Genomic DNA, 24,752 nt, shown 5'->3' on the forward strand with positions numbered 1-24,752 from the left:
TAAACTCTTGGTGAGCTGGAAAGTTACTGTAAAGAGAAGATACATGTAAGTGAATTTGTGTTAATACTGTATGTGTGTACACTGTACTGTACATTTATGACCATGTGTATAGAGAAATATTAGTATTGTATAAGATTTATAATATGTGTCATTGTATAGAGCAGAACAGCATCTGTATTAAAAAGGTGATCAAAGTCCATCTGTGTCACTCAATACTCATATCATGTCCAAGGTGATTGTTTTTGTCAACACTCAAATATTGAACTGCTATTATTAGCCAATTTAGTTACACGGGAGAAGCTGTTTTCCCACATGTCTGCGTCGAGTTATTTTAAAAGTGGTTATGGCTCAGCAGGTAGTGCAGGTCGTCTAGCAGCTGAAAGGTCAGTGCAGTCGGGATGACCCTACTTTATCCATCAACAGGGAGTGTGATAGGTAGAAAGCACTTAAGGGATGTCTGTGTCAATGTGACTTGTAGTCTAAAGCGCTTTGATTGCTCAGAAATGGTAGAAAAGCACCATTCAAGTAGTATCCATCCATGCATCAATTCTCCTTAGCTTATCCTTAACAGAGCTGTAGGGGGGAAAGGAGCCTATCCCAGCTGTCGTAGGTCGAGAGGCGAGGTACACCTCGGACAAACTGCCATTCTGTCGCAAAACTAACCATACAAATAGTAGTCCGTTTCTAATATTTGATATAAGAAAACTTTCTATTGGTTAGAGGTACTTGGCTAGGAGAGGAAAATGTGAACACAAAGCCGAGCAAATCATATAGAAATGATACAGATTTCTAACCGAACAACCAAGAAGACCTTTACTACAGACAGACTCGATCATCATTCAGAATTATTGCGGACAAGTATACTGAAAGGTCAAACAGTCTTCACTTCAAGTGATGTCTCTCAAATCTCAAGACTGTTTAACATTTGACAAGGATGTGATCTGTAAAGAGAAGAATAAGATATGACATTTGCGTCACTTTAATTATGAGCAAAAGCTTTTAAGACAAATGAAAGAAAGACATGAATAATGTGATTGGGCTTTATCATAATTGCACCCAGTTATCTGCAGTTTTAACAGAGAACTGTTTGGATTCATCGGGACAACTTGGGAATTCCTCCATCCCTTTTTCTCTGGACCCCACTACCCAAATCTGTCTCTTTTCCCTCAGCTGTTCCTCCCTTTCGACATCTCCTGTTTCCGCTCCCTGTTTCTCTGATTCCTAAATTTAGAAACTCCGTCCCAGATACTTGCAGTATTTAGTGCTGACTGTAGTGAACCCTCACTATGCATCACTCTCATGTGACAACTGTGCTAATATCCAATAATAATGAAGATGAAACCTGTTATTCAGGTAAGCATCTGTCAAGGCGGCTCAATCGCTTGATGTTGACACTTAATTTTTAATTTTACCAGAACAAATTGGTCTGCACGCGTCACGCATGCACTTGTGTTTGTTGCCTTACTGATTTGAGCAGTGAGTCAAAACTGTACATTCCTCCATCCTGCTTGATAATCTCATCAGTCCCCCTCCTCTTTCGCACTTCCATTTTCTTCTTTGGCTCTCCTTCTCTTTATTCTGCCGGTCTGCATCTCTCTCATCTCTTATCCACACTCAGGCCTTCAAGAACAAAAGCGAGGAACAGCTGCAGTGTCTGTGAAGGAAGGAAAGTCACCTTGAGGGATGACAGAGGGACAAAAATGGGAGAGAGAGATTGAGAGAGAATGAGAGGCAGAATGGAGGGGAGATTAGGGGGAAAACAGAGAGGGGACGGGAGGCAGAGAAACTGGCATTGTGATATTGTATGACTAATAAAGGGACAGCACTGCATCACTGCAGAACCCTGTTGGAAAAAAAGAGAAGTGTAGAACGATAAGATTAGCAGGCTTTATGGTTTTCTACTTTAGGCCAAGAGGAGTCCCACAATACTGCTTCAGACTACAATTTTATGACAAAGTCTCACACAGTTTTTCTAAAGGCCTTCTTTAATGTGTGTAAGAGTAAATGTAATTAATATCTGGTAGGATGTGTATCAGGAGCACTTTAAGAATGAAGAAATGTGGGCTTTAGATGAAAAAAGACAGTGAAGGACAAATTGCAGAAAAATAATCCAGTGCTATGTCAGAGCATTGGAATACAGCATGCTAGTAAACGTAAAATATGCTGCAATTATTTTGTTAAATATATTTATTTTTTCCCTAGTAAATATGTACTATTTTTATTGCCTTCATTTCATATAAATCCCACCCCATCCCAGCTGAGCAGTCTGAGGTAAATAAAAATCTATTTGGCCTGATTGAAGTAGAGTCCCAAATTGATGATGCATCTAGTCAATGGTGATTTGACCAACAAAATGAACAGAATAAGCTCATTACGATGCTGGATATCCGTTTTACTTTGCAGCTATTTTTATCACGAGCCATAGACAGCATAGCAGTAACAGCAACAGCAACAGTAATAATAATAATAATAATAATAATAATAATAATAATAATAATAATAATAATAATAATGAACGGGAACAGCATGTTATGGTCGCCAATGGCGCCATCTTGTGTCCAAACGTTGGAACAATTGTAACTGATCACAGCTGAAATGCAACATTATCTGAAACTTTTCCGTCGTTTTTCGTTCTTTTCACTGTCTTTGTAATAGCAGTGGCGGTATTATTAAAACCTTTATTTTCGTACTGCTTTATGGCTCCCTGTGGCTCAGGACTATGACGTCTAGCGGCTTGAAGGGAAATTCTACCGTTACCTGAGTCCTCTAGATAGCTTTATGGCTCTATTTACGTCAACTATCAGCTGTTGGGAGAGAATACGAAGTTCACATACAAACATATTTACTTCATACGTGTCACATAGGTAAAAAACCATTTGGTATAGATTTACGACGTTGCAGCACATACCGCCGAAATAGCTCAGTTGGGAGAGCGTTAGACTGAAGATCTAAAGGTCCCTGGTTCGATCCCGGGTTTCGGCAGTAATGGTGTTGACTTTTTACCTCTTTTTGACCATTCAGTGCGTTATTTAGTAGGACTTTAATTTAAATATGAGCATCCACTAAAAGTGGATCATGTAACGTTTTGCCTAACATGACATAGCATATATTTAAGTATTAGCAACAACTTTCATTTCATCGACATAAAAAATACAAAAGAGCCACATGCCATATTCACTCCTACACAGCTTTATAAAAATGTTTAAATTGTTTATTTTAAGCATATTAGGTTTCACAAATATGCATTGTTTTATGGTTTGGATCATTTTTAACTGAATAATATTCAGTAGTTTTGGAGCATTTAATTATACTAACAAGTTATAAATTAACATAAAAGTGTACGATCTTAGTATCTGAACACATTTTTCATGTGCCAGCTGCATGGGTTTGTTCTGTCCTGTGTCGACCGACAAATGAAATCTAATGTTTAGGCATCGACGCAAATCAGCAGCACTGCAATTCGCAGATATTTCCACTAGAGGGCGGTCTTGGTCATCAAATCACTCAACATCATAGTGTTTACTTGCAGAGCTCAAAGCAATTAACAGTTAGTTTAGCAAGTTTCAAACTCATAAAGAGCAGTAAACAAGGGGCGTACAAGCGCTTATCGCCAAAAAAGATAATTTCATTCAAATAACAGACTTGTTTTGATTAACAGTAATTCATTTCCAGCATTCCTGGGAATATTCAGAATCTGGAAAAGCCCGTGTACTTAACTTTAATTAATATTATCCATCCTGTCTACATATAGATAGTTTGTAGAATAATGTGTCTGCTTTAAAGCAACAGTTTAGGCACTAAGTTTACTTAAATTTCTTCAAATTTCTCGTGGTGTGAGCTATAAAGGCCAGCTACAAAGAATATATATTATAGCATCTCTTATTTCTGTCTTACAATTTATTGTTTTCAAGGTAATGTAGAATTTATGTATGCAACCATTCAACGGCAAAGCATGAAGACAGGATATTAAAGAAGGAAACAAAAGACATATTTTTAGAGGTAGGCATAAAACTTGTCATAGTACAGGGTGTTTGAGGATCTATTGGTGGAATGCATTGATGTAATAGTATATTCACATCCCTGCATTACTTATTCAGTGCATGGAGAACAATTCATTTGACGAACAGGAGGTGGGAATCATTTTTGGGTTAAGCTGATCATGAATTTTTCTGCAGTACAATTCAATCTAAATGTAGAAACAACAAAAAAAAGCATGGCATGACAGACAGTTTAAAAAAAGTTACAGATTTGGTCTACAGATTTTAGTGCATAGACACATCCTATTTTTTCTTCTTCTTCTTCTTTTAGTTTTTTGGATCATGTACCGACCTCCGTGCAGCCAGTTACCTTCTCTGTAAAAAGTTTTAAAAGTGTTCAGTCTTTCCTCAGTAACTATAGGATCTGTGTGGTCTTCAGAAATTTCTGAAACTGGATATTTCATCTTTCATCTCGCACAATGAAGAAATATGACCATGCCAACGCAGCTCCTTACACTGTGGACCTGTTATCTCGTCGAGGGTATAAAGGTGCGCCATTATCAGCAGCTATATGCAAAGAAAGTCGCTCACGTGACTTCTGTGACATCACTTTACACGTTAAATACCTGGAATTTACTGCCACTCATTTTTTTTGTTTCAGTATTTCAACACAGTAGTGATCTCTGTCACTTTTGTTTATCATTTTCACTGTTTCTTATTTTGGGTTTTCAAATGGGATCCAGATAAAAAGCTTTTAATCTGTGTGCATGAAGGTATCACTTAAAGACAGCTCTCACAGTCACCATGTCCATATATTTAGGATCAGGCAATCCTTGGAAAACCTACAATATCCTGCACACAGAATCCTTTACTTTTTTCCTACAATTTGTAGGTCTCCCCTCTCTCTTTATTTTCCTAAAAAAAAAAAGAGTTCACCTTTCTGGTACATTTAAAAAAGTGTAAACACACACCCTGGGCACCTGCTTCCTGTCACTGCCTCCTCTCCATCTACCACATGTTTTTGACCTTTGTACACAGTAAAAATGGCTCTATCAAAGTCTAAACTCATTCACTTCCATTTCAGCTTCAACTGGTTTTGTTTCTTTGCTAGTTTATTTATACACACTTTTCCCTTAAAACTCTGAACCCAGTGCTCTGTAAACATGACATAGGAATGCATTTTTGTGGGGGGGGGGGGTTTTTTTGCTTTTTTGTTAATACACGTGTCTGTGTGCTCATGAAGAAAAAAAGGGAGTTCATGTTTGTACTTGATTTTGATTTGCAGAACATGTTTTGTAACAGGTTTACCAGCTTACAGGATTGTTTTTCCATTTTCAAAAAGTTAACAGTGAATATGAACTATTAAAATCAGAATTTCTTTATGGATTGTGTAAATGTATTTGTTTGTTTACACTGGTTTTGCCAGATGTTTTTTTCTGGTAAAAGGGAGTTTTTCCTTCAAACTTTTGCCAAGCGCTTGCTGATAGAAGGTCATCAAATTGTTTGTGTTTTCTCTCTAATGCTATATGGTTTTTAACTTGCCGTATAAAGTGCCCTGAGATGACTGTTGTTGTTACTTGGCACTATATAAATAAAACTCCAGTGAACTGAACTGACAAGTTTAAGTCAACCCTTTTCTGATATACAGATACAAAAAAGGGCATCATATGAATTTTGGGGGAAATAGTTAAGTGGTTTGCGTTTTAACATTTAACTTTAGTGTTATTATATAACAGAGCATTATATAACAAGGAAGTGCCTGGGTAAAAAAAAAAGGTATTTATGCTAAACCATGCTCTTCCTGAACAGTCTGAAAAAAAGAAAGATATACTACTTGTTTAGTGGTATCCTAACCCATATTTACCTCAGCGTTGTATTGACCAAGGATGCAAATCATTTGCGAGTTTAATAACACACTGAACAAACTGATGACTCAGAAACTGTGCAACTCACCCCTTTTCAACCCTTTATGGACAATTATGGTCAGGTAGAAGTGTGAGTGTGTGTCTGTGTGCTTGTGGATGTGTTAGTCAGATTAGTCATTATATATTAACAACAAAATAAACTCTTGATGTGTACTGTATTATGTAGAAATTTCTGACTCAGCTTTAGCCTTTCTCACTGAAGACCTTTGGACATGTCACTGCAGGGTAACTCATTAAATTGGACTATAAGCCACTTTCTTTGAAATGACCCAGTAAGCAGTGAAAGGCAAGCAAAACACACTGCAGCACCTTAAACTGTTAGATTGTGATTTGATTCCACTGTCTTGTGTGAAAAAGACAAGGAGTGTGTTCAGTTTTTAAAAGTCTGGCCCAGAGGTGACCTGAATGAAAGCAGTTGGGAATCCTTATTCGCTGCACTCGTGCGTTTCCCCCTAAAAAAAAAAAAATCTAAATGTTTACTCAGCATTTGTGTTGAATTTCAATGTCAGCACTGCAGGCAGAGGACAGGATGAGTGCTTTGTTTTGCTAACTTCCTGTACTTACCCAGTCCACTCCCACAGTGTGCTTCCTCTTTCCAGACCTCAGATCCTCTGAAAAAGAGAAATGACAAAGTCACTGGGTAAGAAATCAGACTTCTAACCCAGAGTAACACAGAGACTGACCTCTGAGAAAGTGGAAAAACAGACACTGAAAAAGAGCCAGTCACTGATATTGTTACTTTCAACACATTATCATTGAGCACAGACACTGGCCTGTCTATTAGTTACAGACATGGAGCCAAATGCACAAAAGCCAGTCTGACTTCCTGTCTCTACCTGTTCAAGTCTCACCTGCTCCAGATAGTCAGCAGCTGTTTCATGTTACCACAAATGCAAAATTGCCATTATCACAACAAAAGCAAAAGGACAGGTTGTGTGATGGGTTTTCTTATCCACCTTGAGACTTTAATACATATTATCTAACACCTGGGATTTGGCAGGTTAAGGAACCTTAAGATCGGTTGTAACGTTCAACAGGGGGAAAAGGATCACTTAGAAAAAAGTCAAATAGTAATTTATTTCAGCTGACCCGTGCTTTGTGGATTTAACTACCTGAGTTCAACTAGATATAAGCAGATGTTTCATGAGCTGCATGGCTGATTTTACAACCTAGATACTGTAAGGCTGGCATAAAATGTCAAATTCATTGAGTGAATCAAATCACATCATATTTTCTACCCATTTGTATACTGCAATTAGTTTCACAAAAATAGTAGTGTAATAGTAGTGTATATTTTTATGTGGTATTGTTGAAAATACCTTGTGGGTAGCTGTTTCCTTTGGGACTGACAAGAGATTTTTTAAGTGTGTGTTCATCTATTTATTTTTCAACTTGTGTATGTTCAAGTTATCACATGCCTGTTAATTTCTTTGTGACAGAAATCTTCCACCTCAGTGTTAAATTCAGTGCAAAGGGTGACTTAAGAAGAAAACACAAACAGGCAACAACAAAAAAAATCGAAACCCAAAACAGAGTAACTGCCCCCACCCCCAACACACACACACACACACACACACACACACACACACACACACACACACACACACATGGGAATAATGAATAATGAAACAGGCACCCTGACAAGGGGTGACTCAGACAGACTGGGAAACGGGAAGACAGAGAATGAAGGAGGGGAAAGGAAAACACCTGGAGACACAAGGGAAAACTAAAAACGAAACTAAACCACCGATGCATGCAGTAAACACTCCCTTTCATTTTGCTCTATGTTTCATTTTCTAAGAAGGGATGTTAGAAAGTAACATTCATCCAATTCAACCACACCTGTCAATGAAAAAAACACTAAATAAAGAAATAAGTGGGATAGTTGTTGGTAAGTGCAGCTGTTTCCGATGTATCAGCAGAAGACCTGTTTGTAATCATGCTTTGTATTTATATCACTGAAGTAGGGAAAAAACAGAAAGTCCACTGATTGTTTCCATAATAGACTTGTATTAAAGGTCAACAGAGTGAAAGCTGTTGTTATATTTGACATGTAAGTGTATTCTTCTTAAAACAAAACAGAAGCAATATCTATCAGATGAAACAAAAAGAAGACGTCCTTGTCTTTATTTTTTAATTTCCTTTGCTTTCTATCGTTTTTCTGACTTAGATGTAATTCATCTTAAAAAAATGTCAATTGTAGGAATGCCATAGACAAACCTTGAGCTAAAACTAGAAAGGTACAGAACATTAGGTCAAACTCCTGCCATGCATGTTTGCAGAGCAAATAAAAGTATGAGGTAACTTTGTGTCTGTTTTGACTGTACGGAGGTGTCCTTTGATGTTATTATTTACAGGTTGTCCCCTTTTCTCACCGTTCTCTTAGCTGTTGATGGAAAACAGTGTAATGCAATCCAGTGAGACACATACCACAGCGGGAGTGACTCTTCTATATCAGGGTAAGAATTCCCATTGACTAGTGCATTGGAAAATCTTTATTTATAGAATGGGAATGAACATTAAAGGAGTGCTTCCACAATTAGTGTTGCAATGCTCTGGGGGTGACTGCTGTCGTGATCGACGTGTTCTTCTCTACCTGTGCCCTGTTGCTCAGATCGAGAGGGAACACATCAAGGGCGTTGGCACATGTGCAGGTCTTTGTAAGATAGTCTTACTCAGCCCTGACTCCAGCAAAAAGAAAATTATATTCAAAACCCTCATATATCATCTGACAGCAAGGTGATTATTCCTATAAGTCCTCTGATGATAGGGAATCTGGTATAATCGCACCCCAATGATGCTCCAACTGTGATGTTTGCAGGATTTGCAGAGACAGGGATGTCATCTCTTAAAAACCTCCGGCCATCAGGGAGTCAGGGCCATCATTTGGCATTGTCTTTGCTGGGTCACAGTGTGGCAGGACTGTCAGCTCAGCAGAAGCAAGCTTTTCTAAACACCAGGTGAAGCAACCGCATCTTCGCAAGCCTACCAATCATCCCTCTCTCTACATGCATTTATGTAGACCTAATGTCGTGCGTAATCCGGCCCTTCCCGCTGTTTACACAGATCAGACATTTTCTAGAGGCAGGGAAAGGAGCAGACACTTGGCTGGGAGTTTGCTAAGCCTGTCTCATTAAACACAAAAAAAGAAACTATACAAGTTGGCAATATTAGGTCGAGTCCGAATATTTCATTTATACTTCTTCTTGCAGTAAACATTATTAGATTTTGTGCGTCTATTATAGGTTAAGAGAATGTCCTCCATATAACTTCCATCCAGTGAAATTAATCTCCTTCACAATATATTCCAACTGTGATGACTGCAGACTACACGTCGATCCAGTCTCTTTGAAAGTAGATTGGTGCTAAGATCACTACTTGACAGCACGGGCACCCCGAGTAGTGGGATAATTGTAACACCCTCGAGGTCCTCTCGTCTTTCGCACGTGATGGAAAATAAATGAGGTCGAGGTTGTGATGAGATCATTCTATTCTATTCTTACAGTTTCTCTTGAGAGCATCAAAAGAGCCCATAGGGTTGGTATAATTATCTCTCTGAACTCATTTTATCTTCCACTCACTGGCAGAAACACACGTTGTCCTACACAGGATCGTTAACTGTGTAAGGTGCCCTGAAGTGTTAAGCAGCTGGTTGAGTCTACACAATGAGATTGTGTAGTGTTGCATTACCACATTCCAGGATCTCAGGACACACAGTGAAGGGGTTAGGATGAACAAATGAAACACGTACTCCCTGAGGAGTCCTGACACACAATGACATGCAATATCACCAAACATCTGTACCATTACAGCTACAGTACAACTCCAAAAAAAAGTACCCAGGGCATAGAGTTGTAATTTTAAGCTCGCTATAAATATATTCTGAGCTTTTCTTGTCACAGGGTGGGTAGATGAAACAGACAAATTTATAGCTTTAGTTGGATTGGCTACAACAATTGTATATTTAATTGAATTATTATGAAAGAACTCAGACATACAAAACTGAACATTTGCATATGTCTTTAAAGAGATCTACAGACTTGACAGATATATGTCTATCTAGCTCTTGTTTACTGCCTTGCAACAGTGTTTCAAACTAATGTTAGCTTAGGTCAATGAACAACCAGCATATACAGCATACAAAAAAACCACCAACATATACTGCATATCGATACAAAAAAGAAAAACTGATCAGGTTTCATATTAGATATCTTGTTAGCATTACTGTTATCAAGCGGGATCAGTGCCAGACCATCGCACAGAAGCTGTTAGCAAGTAAGCATGCTGAGGGGTAGCTACTGAGCAATGAAAAGTGTGAATCTTTCATTGGTTACTATGTAACTTTAAAATATTTTGCACAAAGAAGCCAGTTAGAAGCTAATTAACATGTAACACCATCCATTCGGAGAATTAGCTGAAACTAGTTTTGTGATTTTAGGCAGCTGGCAATTCATCTGTGTTTGCAGGCAAGCTAACAGTAGTTAGCATTACGCTGGAGGTGATGGAAAAACAAATTTCTCTGTTAAAAGCATGTCCCAGTAAAATGCCTTTATTTAAGAACAATGAGAGAGGAGCTGACAAGTGAAATAACTTCCAGTCTGGATTAGCATCAGGTATGTAATGTGATGGAATATTGCTGTAAAACGCTTTTGTCTGTGTATATAGTATGATAACCATTAGAACTACTCTTAATTTTAGTCCCCTCTCATAAGAATCATCTTCAGGTATTTAGATTTAGGCAGTCTGACATGTCTTACACATAATTATTCTATTCACAAAATCTCTCATCCTCCATTGCTCCATAGTAGAAAGAACAGAAAATTACTGAGCCACTGCCAGAGCGCTATTTTCATTCTTCTTTTCTAAGCCAAGGCTGTGAAGAAAAAAAAAATCAAGGATCTTTCTCAGTGCATCTGTCACAAACTGTGCAGCACTAACATTCACTGGACGTTATGTAAGGCAAAGGATCTCTGTGGAGGCATGTTAGCAGTATTCCTGACCCTTGGCTTGTGCTTACATTTGCTCCTTGTGGTGATACTTCCTAAATTTCCTCGTCAGCTAAGTTCTACTTAGACGGGATAATCACTCACACCCATGGAAAAAAAAAACATCAACACTTCAAAGACATTTATATGAATAAAATAATTAAATGCAACAAGCTTGGCTTAAGTGTCTTGACATGATTAAAGCAAAACAAAGCTGGGTGTTGACTACGGGCTGAAAACCTGACATCTCACTTATGTAAGAGAAGGTCTGAGTAGCACTCACTGGCTTATGTGGGTCTGAGTGTGCTCAATGGGAGGAAGGAGTGGCATAAACAGAATGAAGATGTAGATAAAAAGCCAAACCACTCTCACTTTCTCACCTCCACACATTTGATAAATCTCTGCTTGCAGTGGAAAGCTACTGAAATTGCTACTTTCTCACATCAGAGAGGCGTCGTTGGCAAGGGCTTCAGACATTATTTAACTATCTAAAAAGCAGTTATGATGTAATGAATTGGAATTTTTGACAGCATAAAATGACCCCGACAGTCTTAATCTCTGTTTGTGCTACAAATCTGCACCTCCATTCAGATCATTTATTTAGTGAACACAGGCACAGAGATTGTGTTAGGGCTACTAAAAATTATTGCATGTGGATCATTTGTTACATTCATAACACAAATCAGTGCAAGATCCCCATGTCCTGCTCCAAGTCTAACATGGTATACTGTGGACATATACGTAAGTTCATCATCAGGACCACGGATGAAAAACATGCTGACTGGAAACTCTGGGGGATTCTGTCTCAACTTCCTCTTCCTCTGCTGCTATATTTAAGCTGTTCTCATTAACAGAAAATGTTCTCCTGCACAGCCACTAATTTACCAGTCTTTCATTCCTTCATGTGAAGCTTTAGTAAAACTTTCCATCTCATTTCTAATTTTTCTCACATACTTTTTCTTACACCTTGGGAGAACCTGTCCCAGTTCCCAGCGCTTTTTTTGGCAGAGCTTTTTATGAAGACTATGCACCCAATCAGGGAGAATAGGTGGGAAATACGGATTAGCTTAGAGAATCTCTTGACTCCTCAAGCAGCTCATTTCATTATCCCAGCAGTGCATTACCTGTCGGCATAATTACCACTTGACTTATTTCCTTAAGCCTTGTCACTTTAGTGTTCCTGACAGCAAATGGTAACTGGGAACGCTGTTCACTGAGAGTTTGTGTTGACATTTGTTTTCACAGTGTAAGCTGCTATCTTTTCTGGCAGTGCCCTTCGTCTGAGCACAATGTTCTCAGCTGTCTGTATGCTCAGGGAATAGAGCCAAATGCCCTTTGCTGCCTGCCAGTCAAACGGCTTTACATCCATGACTTCTTCTGTTTCATCCTATCTCTTCATTGTTCTTTTTGTCCTCCTTTTGTATGGACCCTTTCTTGATCTCTGGGATTTACCGCTCGTAGTTGTGATGATGGGCTTGCGGGTCAGTGTTATGCAACCCTGCGATTATTACATGGGACAAATTGAGTCAGACAGGCTGAAAGGACTGTACATAGGCCAGGGCTTAAGATAACATTGCTGTAGAGCCATCACTGAAAAGAATACACTTTATAATATTAAAAGCTTAGAGGAGATGGTGATGTCAATTATGGTTTATGCCGTGTATGTAAAGGGCTAACATAGGGATTTGTTCTTAAGTTAGTATGAATTAACATGTGAGTTTCTTACTGCTTACTTATTAAACTAGAGTTTCATTCCACTCTTCCATTCTTTTGTGGTTGTTTTGACAGTGTCCCAGACTTTTTACATACAAGGACAGATGATTGGCATCTGTGGCAGTGGCCTAGACTGGCCCAGGTCCCAAACCTCTCAGGATTCTCATAAAACTTCTCCTGTCACTGAGGCTCACTGGGTCCAGTTTCCTTTGGCATCAGAAAGTGACAGAAAAAGAGCAGCAAATGATAGGATGACTCAGGGGGAGTGGCTGGTTTTTCTCAAACATACATACATACATATCCGCACTGGTGCGTATTTGTTTTCCTGGATAGATCTCATGTATGTCATACTTTATTAATTAACTTTCAGTTAATGTGATGTAAGCTTAGCTGTTTGCCAAATAGTTGCCTTGACATTTCTAATCCAATATGGACTGGTTTTATATTCCACTGAGCTCCAGTTTATGTTGCAGGATACACTACTGCAGACTGGATCAAAGCTTTCAACACTGTGCCCTGAAATCTAGTTTACTTAAAATAAGAATAAGATGCCATCTAATAAGAAGTAGATTATAAATCTTTGCAATCAGAAATAATATTAAATCAATTTTCTCTCTGTAGATGAGTGTAACCTACCTGTGTTGCATTATTAGGTTATAAAGGCCACAGTGTGAGGAATGTTTATCCCCCTCCTGATGCTCAGCTTTTTGGACAGGTTCACTATCAGCTGCCTTTTTCTTTTATAGACAACAGGCTGGTAGAACTGGCAATAACATCCACTGTCTGCTTTAAAGTGGGTAGTCCTGCTCCACCATTACCAAACAAGTCAGTGTTTTCTTTCTTTTATGTGAGCACTGGTAACAGTGCAGGCATAGAAGGCTGGGAAGCAACAGAGTGGCACAAATTTAAACGTAACCCTGTTTACATGTTAATATTGGCATTCATTTGGCATCTTTATGATTTTTTTTTTGAAAGATGGAGACTTTTTAAAAGGCTGCTTGAAAAAAATACAAATGATATCGTTATTATAAAGAAATTGAAAGTGTAAGCAAATTACAGATACATTTACTCAGCAATACCCACTACCACAGCAGTCTATTGCAACTGGACTGAATTTGGTTGAAAACATGATATTTTGCTGATTATAACCTTTCTTTAGTGGTATTTGATAACTGTATTTTTGGCATATTCAGTTTTGCGTGATCTTCTAGGTTTGATTTTTCTTTGCGTATATCTCTGCACTGACAGCTTATTCACTTGTTATAAGTTGATTTTATTTTCCCGGAATCCTGTATGCTGCCATGTCTCTCATCGGAGAATGATACATCTAATGGTTAACTGCACAGAGTTAATGTTTTGGGGTGAGTGCATGCCTCGTCGTGTGCAGGACAGAAAGTATGAGAATGTCACCACAGAGGTTACTGGAGATGTCCACTGGGTAAATGATGTCATGCTCTACACATCTGGTGACGCAGGGCAATAATCTAAAGAGTAGCCACACACACACACCCACACACAGTTTCCCACTCTGATTACCTTTTACAACGTCATCATTTTAACACTGGCCCAACAGACTGCAGCAGAAATTTTCCCTTATGATTTAGCCACTAAATACCCGGAGTTGCAGACATTGCCACGTTATCTCAAATGCTCACTGCTGCATCGTTGTCACAGTCACAGATTGTCATTAACACATTTCCAATCACCTCCTCCACGTTTACACCAAAGATGCTGCAGTATCTGACTGTTTGCTGTTCGTCAGATCAGTTGATGGGAACTCATCGTCCCTAACAACTAATCTAACCAGTGCTGAGAATTACCGCACATCCTCCGGCCGCATAGTGATGCTGAATTTTATGACATAATATAAATCTGTGAGCGGTTTGTCATATGTGACAAATGCATATGGAGTTATTTTGCCAGAAGTAAAAGCATTCAAAAAAAAAATGCAGGCCCTGTTAGCAAGTAAAAAAAATAAATAAATAAAAAAAGGAAGAAAACTACAACTACTTTCACATATATATGAGGATATTATGCACTATTTTTGTGCATTTTTTTAATTATAGTGCTATACTTATTATTCAGTTTACATCAATATGCTCACATCTATTATCCTATGTTGTGGGTGCTCGCCAACTCTTCAGTGCTGCTTCTGTGTCTGGTATTTTTCCAATGAATTCATGTAGGGAGGTGAGGTGATGGATCTATCCTCACAATGGCTCAGTTTTTTTGTGATGTGTGCTAAGTAGCGCTCACCCTGCCCTCCTCCTCTATCCTTTTCATCTTCCTGTACACCATCAGTCTGAGCCTCGGCACTGCAGCACTTGCTCTGGTTGGAAAATTCCACACTGCAGCAGAGCGAGGGGTGGCAGTGGAGAGGGAGACGCAGGTGGGATGGGATAGAATATGCTTGAAAGAAGTAATCCATGCTGTGGGTTTTGCAATAAATCGTAGGAGGATGCTACCACTTTCAATGATAAAAATATTATAAGTGACAGTAGTTAAAGAAAGAAATTGGGCTTTTGGTTATCTGTGATGCAATGCAATGAACAATGTTGAAATGCATTACATTGCAAAACTGAGAAAAAGGTTTTGTTTTGTTTTTTGTTATCATTATCTCACCTTGATACTATGCAATAAAATACAGGGATATGAAGACAGAGGTAGATTTTTGAGCTATTTAAACAATCATGTTAATTTATGTAAATACTTTTGGAGATAAAGGAGGGAGTCCTGTATATCAGCAGAAAGAGGAAGAGAGACCTTGAGGGAGTGGGTGATGGAGGGATGGAGGGATAGGAAAATGTAGTTCTTTGGCTACAGCCTCTGCAGAAACGTGCATCAATCATCACGTGCTTTGAGAATAAGCAGAAAAACACTGCAGCGCCCTAGCACTACAGCTTAGAGCTGGCACCCACAAACACTTAGCTACAGATTTAATCCAAGCCCCCAGAATTTATGCTAAGACTACTCACAAAGATTATTGGAAATGTGCATCGTGCATTTTATCATGTCTGTCAGATCTAATCCATTTGCAGGTGTCCTATACACACCATTACCACTGATATAAAATACACAATAATACAGCAGCCTATGGTAACACAAGGGTCACCATAAAAACCTACAAGCTGATTTTCAGTCCAATGTTATATAAGTATCTCAATGAAAACTTAAACTACATTAAGTGATTTTGGATTTTTTTTTCTTTTACTTTTTCTAGTCAATGTGAACTCATGAGTCCAGTGGTTACTTATCACCTCAGGTTGTTATTGCAAGCCTGTTTGCAAATAGTCACAGATATTATTTAGATATTTAACTTATGGGCAATATTATTATTCAGGTGGAGACTTGAATGGAACCTGATCCAGGAGAGAGAGGCAGTGATGGGATGGAGGTGGATTCCACAAAGTGTCTGCAAGGAAGAATGACAAATGTGCAGTGAGATTTAAAGTATGCAAAGTGAAGACTGATTGGCCTGAAGAAGGCCAATCAGTCTTCACTCTGCATACTGATTGTGACAAGCTGATTGTGACAATCAGCTTGATTGTCACAATCAGCTTGACAGTGTGGGAATGTGGAAGTGATATAAACCTTAGATTAGCCACCAGGACTCCCAAGGAAAAGAAAGCAGTCTTATCGTGGCAGGAAGATCCTACCTACAGGGAAATTAATGCATGAATGTTGGCAGTAATGCATGGCACAGGGCAAGGCGTAAAATGCATAACAGAGAGGGAGAGTCTTTGATAGGCTTGGAGCTGATGTACAGCAGAGTGCAGAGAGCCTGCCAAAGGCTGCAAGTTGCAAGACAGAAAAGAGAAGAGCATGCACTAAGGCTCAGGGCCGCTGAAGGCCAGTTGACAACAGAGGGTCTTTGAATGGGCTGAGAGTTGCAAAAACAGCAGCAAGAGCAGAAGGTCTGCAATAGGCCTGAGAGTTTGGCAAAGGTCAGGAGAGAAAGGAAAACCTGGTTTAAAGTTCAAGGCCACTGAAGGCTGGGACAAAGCCAGAACATGCAATAAGGCAGAGAAAGCAGAGCGCCTGCGATAAGACTGAGAGTTGCTAAAGGAAGAGGCGAAAAAAGAGCCTGCATTAAGGCTCAAGGCCACTATTGGCCAGGATAGATCACAGAGACTGTAATGAGGCTGAGAGTTGGCGAAGCAGGAGAAAAGACAGAGACCGCGATACCACTACCAGCTATGTGCTGATGTGCCAAGAGTTTTAGACTTGAGTGATTTGGCATTATATAAATAAATGGGATGGAAAGGCTTGTAAAGCTGCTGAGGCTGAACTTGAAATTTCACCATGAAACAGCAGAGATGGAGATACTGATTTACTAGTTCTAATTTCAGGTCGTTTCGAGGATCCATCTTTAGAATGCACATATTGCCAGCTTGACTTTATAAGAAGCATGCTTGAATAATTCCTGTGGAGGACAGGAAACAGCAGAAACTCAGGTGGGCTACTCCTTCTAACTATTACTGACAATAGTACCCCTGAAACATGGTGCTAAATGTTTAAAACCCCAAAGACAGAGGAAATATGAAGACATAGAAAAGGACATACAAATCAAAATATTGAGCAGGTATGGCAAACCTTCCGAGATAACCTTTAATGGCAGAAAGTAATAGAAGTCGCACTGGAGAGCCAGGATGAATAATCACGAGAAAATGATTGTCGGCAATGATTTGAAGACAAACAATGGCTTGAGTAAAGAGAGTCAGATGGCCAAACAGGGGAGGAAGCTAAAGCTTAATAGATGGTTAACTCATTAAGATTATCTAGGATACTTAAAATGCCTAGAAACTGCACACATGGTATGCAAAATCATCTAAGAAATAAGATGGCCTAAGATGAGGTGAAAGCTTGAATTGGCTAGTAAGGGTCAGTAAGCCAATAATCAACATGTGAACAACAAGAGAGATTTACCTAATAGATGTTTCTCAGACTAACAGAAAAGTATCATTATTATTATTATTATGTAAGGCTCATTGTACTGAACTGAAAGAACTTCTGTACAAATGGCTCATGTGGATATAAAAATCAAAGCTAAACATATCATCCTATCAGGATATACGGAAACAAGGTGTTCCTGATTAAAACGAGGATATGAACACAGGCTGAAGCTGCGATATACAGAGGCTTCTGGAATCCAGACCTACCCGATAAAGTTGCTGGGACCCCTCAACTGAATTCTGCAGATAAACATTGACTACTTCATATAACTTGGTAGTGAAAAACTTAAAAGCTTTAATGTGATAATTATTGCAGTGTAGTGGGCTTATACAGGTTAGGGTTAAGGAAATGCACCTCATGACTCTTAGAACTAAAAAGGCATTTATCTGTGCAGTTAATTCAAAACATGACCCTACTGAAATTTTAGAAGGTTTACGAGGAGGAAGCTCCGGAGGGTTAAATGCAATCGTTTTAGCTAGAATTGCTGCAGATTTAACACTAGATGAATGTGAATGATCAGGCTGTTGGATTGATTGGGCTGAATGATTAGACAAGGAATTTAAGTTTGTTAACAAGGAGTGACTAGCTGAAGCAAGTATTGAACTGAACTGAAATTTAGTGGGTTTTTTAGTGTTGACAAGAGAAAATTCCAGACAAAATTAAGATGATCGCTAAATAGCACTAGATAAGTGACTAATCATAGCTAACTGCTATGAATAAACTGAGGCGAATGGGGATTGCAGCAAGAGACCATTTAAATTAGATTTTACCTTGCAGATTCTTGAATTCTTCTGCCCACATTAAAGACACATGGAAACCAAGGAAGGGAGAAATTTGCGAGTTGCTGCACTCTCCAAAACTTGCAGATGGAAGTTCAAGATATGAAAATGGAAACAAGGTCCTGTAATTGGGTAAGTGTACTGAGCTGAGGCTAGATCTTAATTGGCATTGCTGACATTGAGAATTGCCGAGAGGATGTTTGCCATTATATGCGAATTTGGTATTATATGCACACTTCTAGGACTGCTTGAAAGACCTGTAACAGTGATGTCACAATAGCCCCTTTCCCAGTAGTACCTAGTCGGATCGACTCAGCACAGTTCGCCACATACCTGGTACCAGGTTTTTTTTAGTACCTGCAGGGTTCGAAGTGATCTGAGAAGGTACTAAAATGTGACATTGTCAAACTCAGTGCCACCGATTAGCTGGTCAGTAGAATCACTTGATAAGTCATAAGAGCATCTCGTTCACAAAAATTAAAACCGCCTTTTGTGAAACCTGGCAATGAGGAAAATGACTATAAAAGACAACGCCGTGGTTTCCGAGTCTGACGAAAAGCCACACACCAAGCAGCAGGTATACTCTTGCCGTGACCTCCACCTTTTTTGTAGTGTTCATGTTGCATATTAATTACGTCATGAGACACTGGGATGCATTGCTATGGCGACAACCATGCACGTTGGACAGTGCTGGATTGTTATGGAAAAACAGTTGATCTCAGTTGAGTCGATCTCAATCATCCCTTTGCTGCACACGTTGGAGGATCTCAGCTTCCTTAGGAAATAGGGCTTACACACCCTCCGTGTTGGTCTTCCAGTTGTTGTCAGTGTGCACCACATCAACATCTTGTGCCATAAAAGACACAGGTCATCACCATCTCTCTCTGGCCTTATTCATACTCAGAAGCAGATGAGTCCCCCCAGACCACTACACAAAATCATCCACTAGCGCTTTGTGCTCCAACCACAATAAAAATCCAACCACAATAGAAACATTCGAGTATTGCTGTAGGTGTGCCAGGTTAAAGTTGTACTGAAGGCCTGAGATGTACAAGGTGAACAGGAATGGAGACAGCAAAGCCCCCTATAGAGTTCCTCTACCGCACATCGACAGATCAGACAGAGGCTTGCTTGCTTTGTGTCGTTTTCAGTCAGCAGTGATTTTCTCCTTGGAGCTCTCCCATGGATGCCATTTTTGCCCAATCTCTTTCTTATTGCTCAGTCATGAACTCTGACCTTAAAGGGAACCCCGGCTATTAAGACATGTTTGCACTAAAATATGCACTGTGCTTTCAATAACATATATGTGGTATTAGCCGGGGTTCCCTTTAAGTGAGGTTTGTAGTTCTTTAGATGTTGTTCTGGGTTCTTTGGCAACCTCCTGAATGAGTTGTCCATGCACTCTTGGAGTAAAGTTTGTGGGCTGTTCACTGCTGGTAAAGTACACCACTATTCCAAGTTTTGTTTTCTGTTTCTGGATAATGGTTGTCGCTGTGATTCACCAAAGGCCCAAAACCTTAGAAATGTCTTTGTAACTCTTTGACTGATAAATGTCAGGGACTTTGTTTCTCAGCTGTTTCTTTAGATTCTTAGATTGATTTAGATTGTAAATTGAACTCATTATATTATTTATTATCACTTATTTCCACACTTCAAATATGCATACTCATAGCACTTGGTTTTTTTCACGCTTGTGAACAGTGCTATGCACCAAAAATGACATCATTGACACCCACTGTGCTTTGGTGTTGTATTAGCTTGTTGATTTTTGTAACTTGTGCACCAGGTTGGAAACACGTTTATCAGTGGCTCGGTTTTTACCTCAATTAGAGTGATATGTAAGTGCTCAGGAGCTCAGAGATACCCAGATTACAGATGCTGCAGCAGCCTGAAAAGAAAACAGCCCATCCCAAGCTAAAGGTCATCAGTCAATGAAGCCAACAGGACGACATCATCTACATAAAGCAATGACTTGATCCCAGGACCACTGAGCACTTATCTACACCTGTGTATTCTGTCCATTAAAGTTATGAACAGAACAATTCACTGTGGCTAGATATCAACGTGACATTAAAACACAGGGCCAGAAAAAAGCCACTGCAGTGTTGCAGAACAATCACTGTAGCATACAGATTGATTCAGAGTAACTAACCTAATGTGTTATTGAGCAACAACATGCAGACTGCAGATGGGCTGGCAAGTAGTTAGAAAATAGGGGAGGACTGTGACACGTGAATACAAAATGTGTGTTGTGCCAGCTCTCATTCAGTCCACTTTTTTTAGATACCACTATTTGCAATGAGGCTAAGTCCTAAGTGCCACTCACTCTCCTTAATCAAAGTTCTGTTTTTGGCATGTTTCAATTTGTTTCAAGAGTGACTCGCACTTCAGGTAAGTCAAGTACTGCTTTTGAGTCAGCACTTTCAGGGATGTTCAGAGAAATCTAACTTTGTGTGATGCTGCTGCAGGACACAGCAGTACATATACCTCTGAAATCTGCAGGTTTACTTCTATCATGGGGTTACTTCTTCAACTAAAATCAGTGTGTTATAAAGTAGGCTCTGACCGTTTAATATTGAAAATGAAAGAGTAACACTCCACAAAACTAATTCATGTTGCAAAGAGCTCGAGTTAAGTTACTAAGCGCATGTAACTTACATTGAGATCTGAAATACAATTGGCTGTTCTAAAAACAGAATGCACTGATCTGCAAAACTCATGCAGCCATTTCTTTTCACAATAGAACATAAAATCATAAATATGTTTAAACTTAAAAAGAACAAACATTTTTATTTGATGGCTCCAACACATCTCCAAAAAGTTGGGTTGGGATAACAGAGGGCTGGAACAGTAAGTGGTTCTACTAGAGTTGGATGTCTCGAGACTGGTCTTGGTCTTGAGACCGGTTTTGAGACCACTTTTACGTGGTCTTGGTCTTGTCTTGGTCTCGACAAACTTTGGTCTCGGTCTTGTCTTGGTCTCGATGTCTCGGTCTTGCTGTCTCAGATTGACATAGTGGTCGGGAGATTTGGAGTCAACAGTATCTATGACATGACGTTCGATAATGTGTCATGCGCAAAAGCTTCAGCTCTAAGAGCTGTGCTTAGAGAGTGCTTTGTAGTGAATCAGAAGAGTCGACTCCCATTGAGCAAGAGCCGGCTCCTCACTTAATTTCCTTTCGATGCTCAGTTCTCACACAGTGGCTCAGCTATGCTCCAATCCCTCCATATTGTGGCCAATCGCATGCGAGGATATAGGATAATATCATTATGTGAAAAACAGAGAAGGTGAGAGACGTGACAGCGTGTGTCTGTCCTCTCAGTAAGTGAGTGAGACAGTAGACAGTGGTGAGGAGGGCTGTGCGAGTGCAAAGCAAAAACACATAAATATGCCTGACACCCGTAAACGAAGCAGCATTTGGCTGCAGTTTAAAGACTTTTTTGTCTCGGTCTCGTCTCAAATTTGTCTTGGTCTTGACTCGGTCTGTCATGGTCTTGGTCTTGGTCTTGTCTTGGTCTCGATACCCTCTGGTTTTGGTATTGTCTTGGTCTTGGTTTAGGCAGTCTTGACTACAAGTCTAGGTTCTACAAAGAAAAAGCCGGAGGAACATTTTGCTGCTTGTTAGATAAACTTGAAATGTTTACCACTGTGTAGCATCTGTGTAGCATGTGTGCTAACAATTTTGGCAGAGAAATGAGGAATTCTTGTCTGAGGCAACAGCCCTGGGTCCTCTTTTTCATTTTTGTAATATAATGATGTGCCAGATGTTTCAGTTGCTAAAAGGTGTGGCCTTCAGCACCACTGTGAAGCTATGTTGTTGTAATGAAGCAATATGCAGTGTTTTTATGAAAAATGATTTTAAAGTTTGATTTGTCTGACAGAACAGACAGTGCATTTTAAATGAACGTTGGCCCGGAGAAAACAACAACATTTCTGTTGATGATATAGCTTTGACCTGAATTTGTAGATGGCACAGTAGACTGTGGTCACAGACATCGATTTCTAGTGTTAGAAGTTTTCCTGAGACCATGAAGTGCTTTTGATGACAGAACCATACCTGTTTTTAATGCAGGCCTTAACGCCAAGGCCATGTCCTTTGCATACAGACGTTTCTTCAAATTCTCAGAATCTGTTGATATTATATCCTGTAGATGATGACATTTTGAAACTCTTTTACATTATTCAGAAATTGTTCCACAATTTGTGGATGCAGGTTGGTAAACCTCTGCCTAGTTTTACTTCTGAGAAGCTCTGTCTCTCTAAGAAGCTCTTTTTATATCCAGTCATGTTACTGAACTCTTACCAATAAATGTAATTAGTTGCTAAATGTTTCTCCAGCCATTTCTTTTTAGTGCCACCTACTTTTCAGACATTTGTTGCCCCAATGTAACATTTTTAAGAAGCGTTGCTGTCATCACATTCAAACTTTTATCAGTTTAAAGATTTGATATGTTTTCTATGTTCTATTGTGAATGAAATTTTATGACATTTGCAGAGATTTGCATTTTGTTGTTTTTTACATTTTACACAGTGTCCCAACTATTTTGGAATTAGGATTAGAGATGTCTAAGCAAAATGCTCTGCAGTGGCAGATAACATTTACTTTACTTTATTCCTCTGATATACTCTCAGACTATGATATGAAACTAAAAACATTCAGTTCTTGGAAACATAATACTAAGAACTGCACTTCAGTTTTTGGAACAGAGATGGACTTTTGGGAATGCATGCTCTCAAAGTGCTTCACAGTAACTCTTTTCTGACAGCAGCCTTGGGAACATATGAACCCTGGTCTCTTTTTTTCTAACTTGTACCAGAGTAAGTAGGGATGTGATGGCACTTTCAAATACATGCTGATGTGAACGATATTGGCAGTGAGCCCCACAAAGCCAACACCATCTGGACAATGTCTTAAGCAACTCGTTATGGACTCATGCAAAAGAGCAGTTTCTTGTGGCTGTAGGTTTGTGCTGTAAACAGATCAACTCTCAGCTTTTGCATTGGTGTGTTTCAGTGCTCAGGACTAAAAGCAGATGCAGCACCAAAGTCAATAGTAGCCTAGTTTAAAGCCATTCTATGTGATAGAGTATTGATGGTTTCTCACAGTCGTCAGGCTACTCAGTCTTCAGTTTTGAAGTACAAACTGGCTAGGTCACTAACTAAACATCGAGAGTTTTATAGTACATCACATGACTGAGTAAATTTCAAATGTAATTCAAAACTGAATACATAAATGGGAAAATAGGGCATGTAAGCAAACCTTTATGCTGACTGATGAACTTAACCTGCTACATCACAATCTCTTTCTGAATCTCAAAATCATCTTTTTTTGCCCTGCAGTTAATTCTCTGTTTTGAGCTAAAACGAAACATTTTAGCTCCCTTTAAGACGCATCTCCCTTTAAGGACTTCCCACCAAAATATTGAACTATTTCCTAGTTTCTAGGGAGTTGGATAACTTCTGGAGGTTCACATTCTTTCAAAGTTCGCAGTTCTAAAGACATTTAACTGGATTGATACATGAGGCCATGCATTTGACTTGCATCATTGTCAAAGGCTGCTTGCTGTCCAAACTTTTCTTAATGCAGTGAAAAATAAAATCCTGTTTTTGCTTTTTTTGGAGGTGGTGAAAAATGAAAGTGCAAAGGTCCTGTACGCGAGTCCTCACCACTATATGTACTTTCTTTTTCCAGGAAAAATGAGGTAAACATTATGCGCTCAAAGTCATGCTCAAAACTCCTCCCAGCTTGAACTGTCAGAATTGACAGGGGCAGCATATACGAATTAGAGGTTAGGCAGTTTAATGGTAAGACTGAAATTAGTTGCAACAGCATGGCTGTGTTTTTGAATTCGTAGAGCTGCCACCTCTGGACAGCCTGCACTTTGTATCAATATAATGTCATGGGGTTCAGATACAGACAGATTGAATTTACTGGACTGTTACATAACACAGCATGAGAAGACAGGACCTATATTCACTCCTTCCCTCTCAAACACGTACAGCTGCACATGCACACAAACCCAGAGGCATGCACACATGTGCCACACAGAGACATACACACACTCGCACAAGCTCAGACACCACTGGTATGCAAGGGAACTCCAGAAGCCCTTATATCTGCAGAATAAAAACAAAAACCTTACTGTGTGCAGCCAAGTGGGAGGAGTCTTGAATTTGACTTTTAACAGATGATGTTTACCCCATTTTTCCTGGAAAAAGAAAACTGGTATACACCACAGAGTAGTGAGGAGGCCACTGCACACGGCAGGAGCACTCATGTACATGGCTTTTGAAGTTGAAAAACAATTATGAATTCACTTTTCACCACCACTAGAAAAAAGTCAGTCATGCCTCTCCAGTTTGAACTAAGAGTTATTTCCATGTGCCCTAATAAACTTGAGTTTCATGAAAGCCCTTGAA

At 39.3% G+C, this 24,752-nt stretch overlaps 1 non-coding gene across 1 annotated transcript; it reads left to right on the plus strand.

Annotated features, from left to right (window-relative positions):
- The first annotated feature begins 2,909 nt into the window (after positions 1 to 2,909).
- trnaf-gaa (transfer RNA phenylalanine (anticodon GAA)) lies at positions 2,910 to 2,982 on the plus strand. The gene has a single exon. It is a non-coding gene; the product is annotated as a tRNA-Phe (tRNA).
- The last annotated feature ends 21,770 nt before the right edge of the window (positions 2,983 to 24,752 follow it).

Source organism: Astatotilapia calliptera, chromosome 5 (genome assembly GCF_964374335.1).
Source record: "Astatotilapia calliptera chromosome 5, fAstCal68.1, whole genome shotgun sequence".
NCBI classification, from domain to species: Eukaryota; Metazoa; Chordata; class Actinopteri; order Cichliformes; family Cichlidae; genus Astatotilapia; species Astatotilapia calliptera.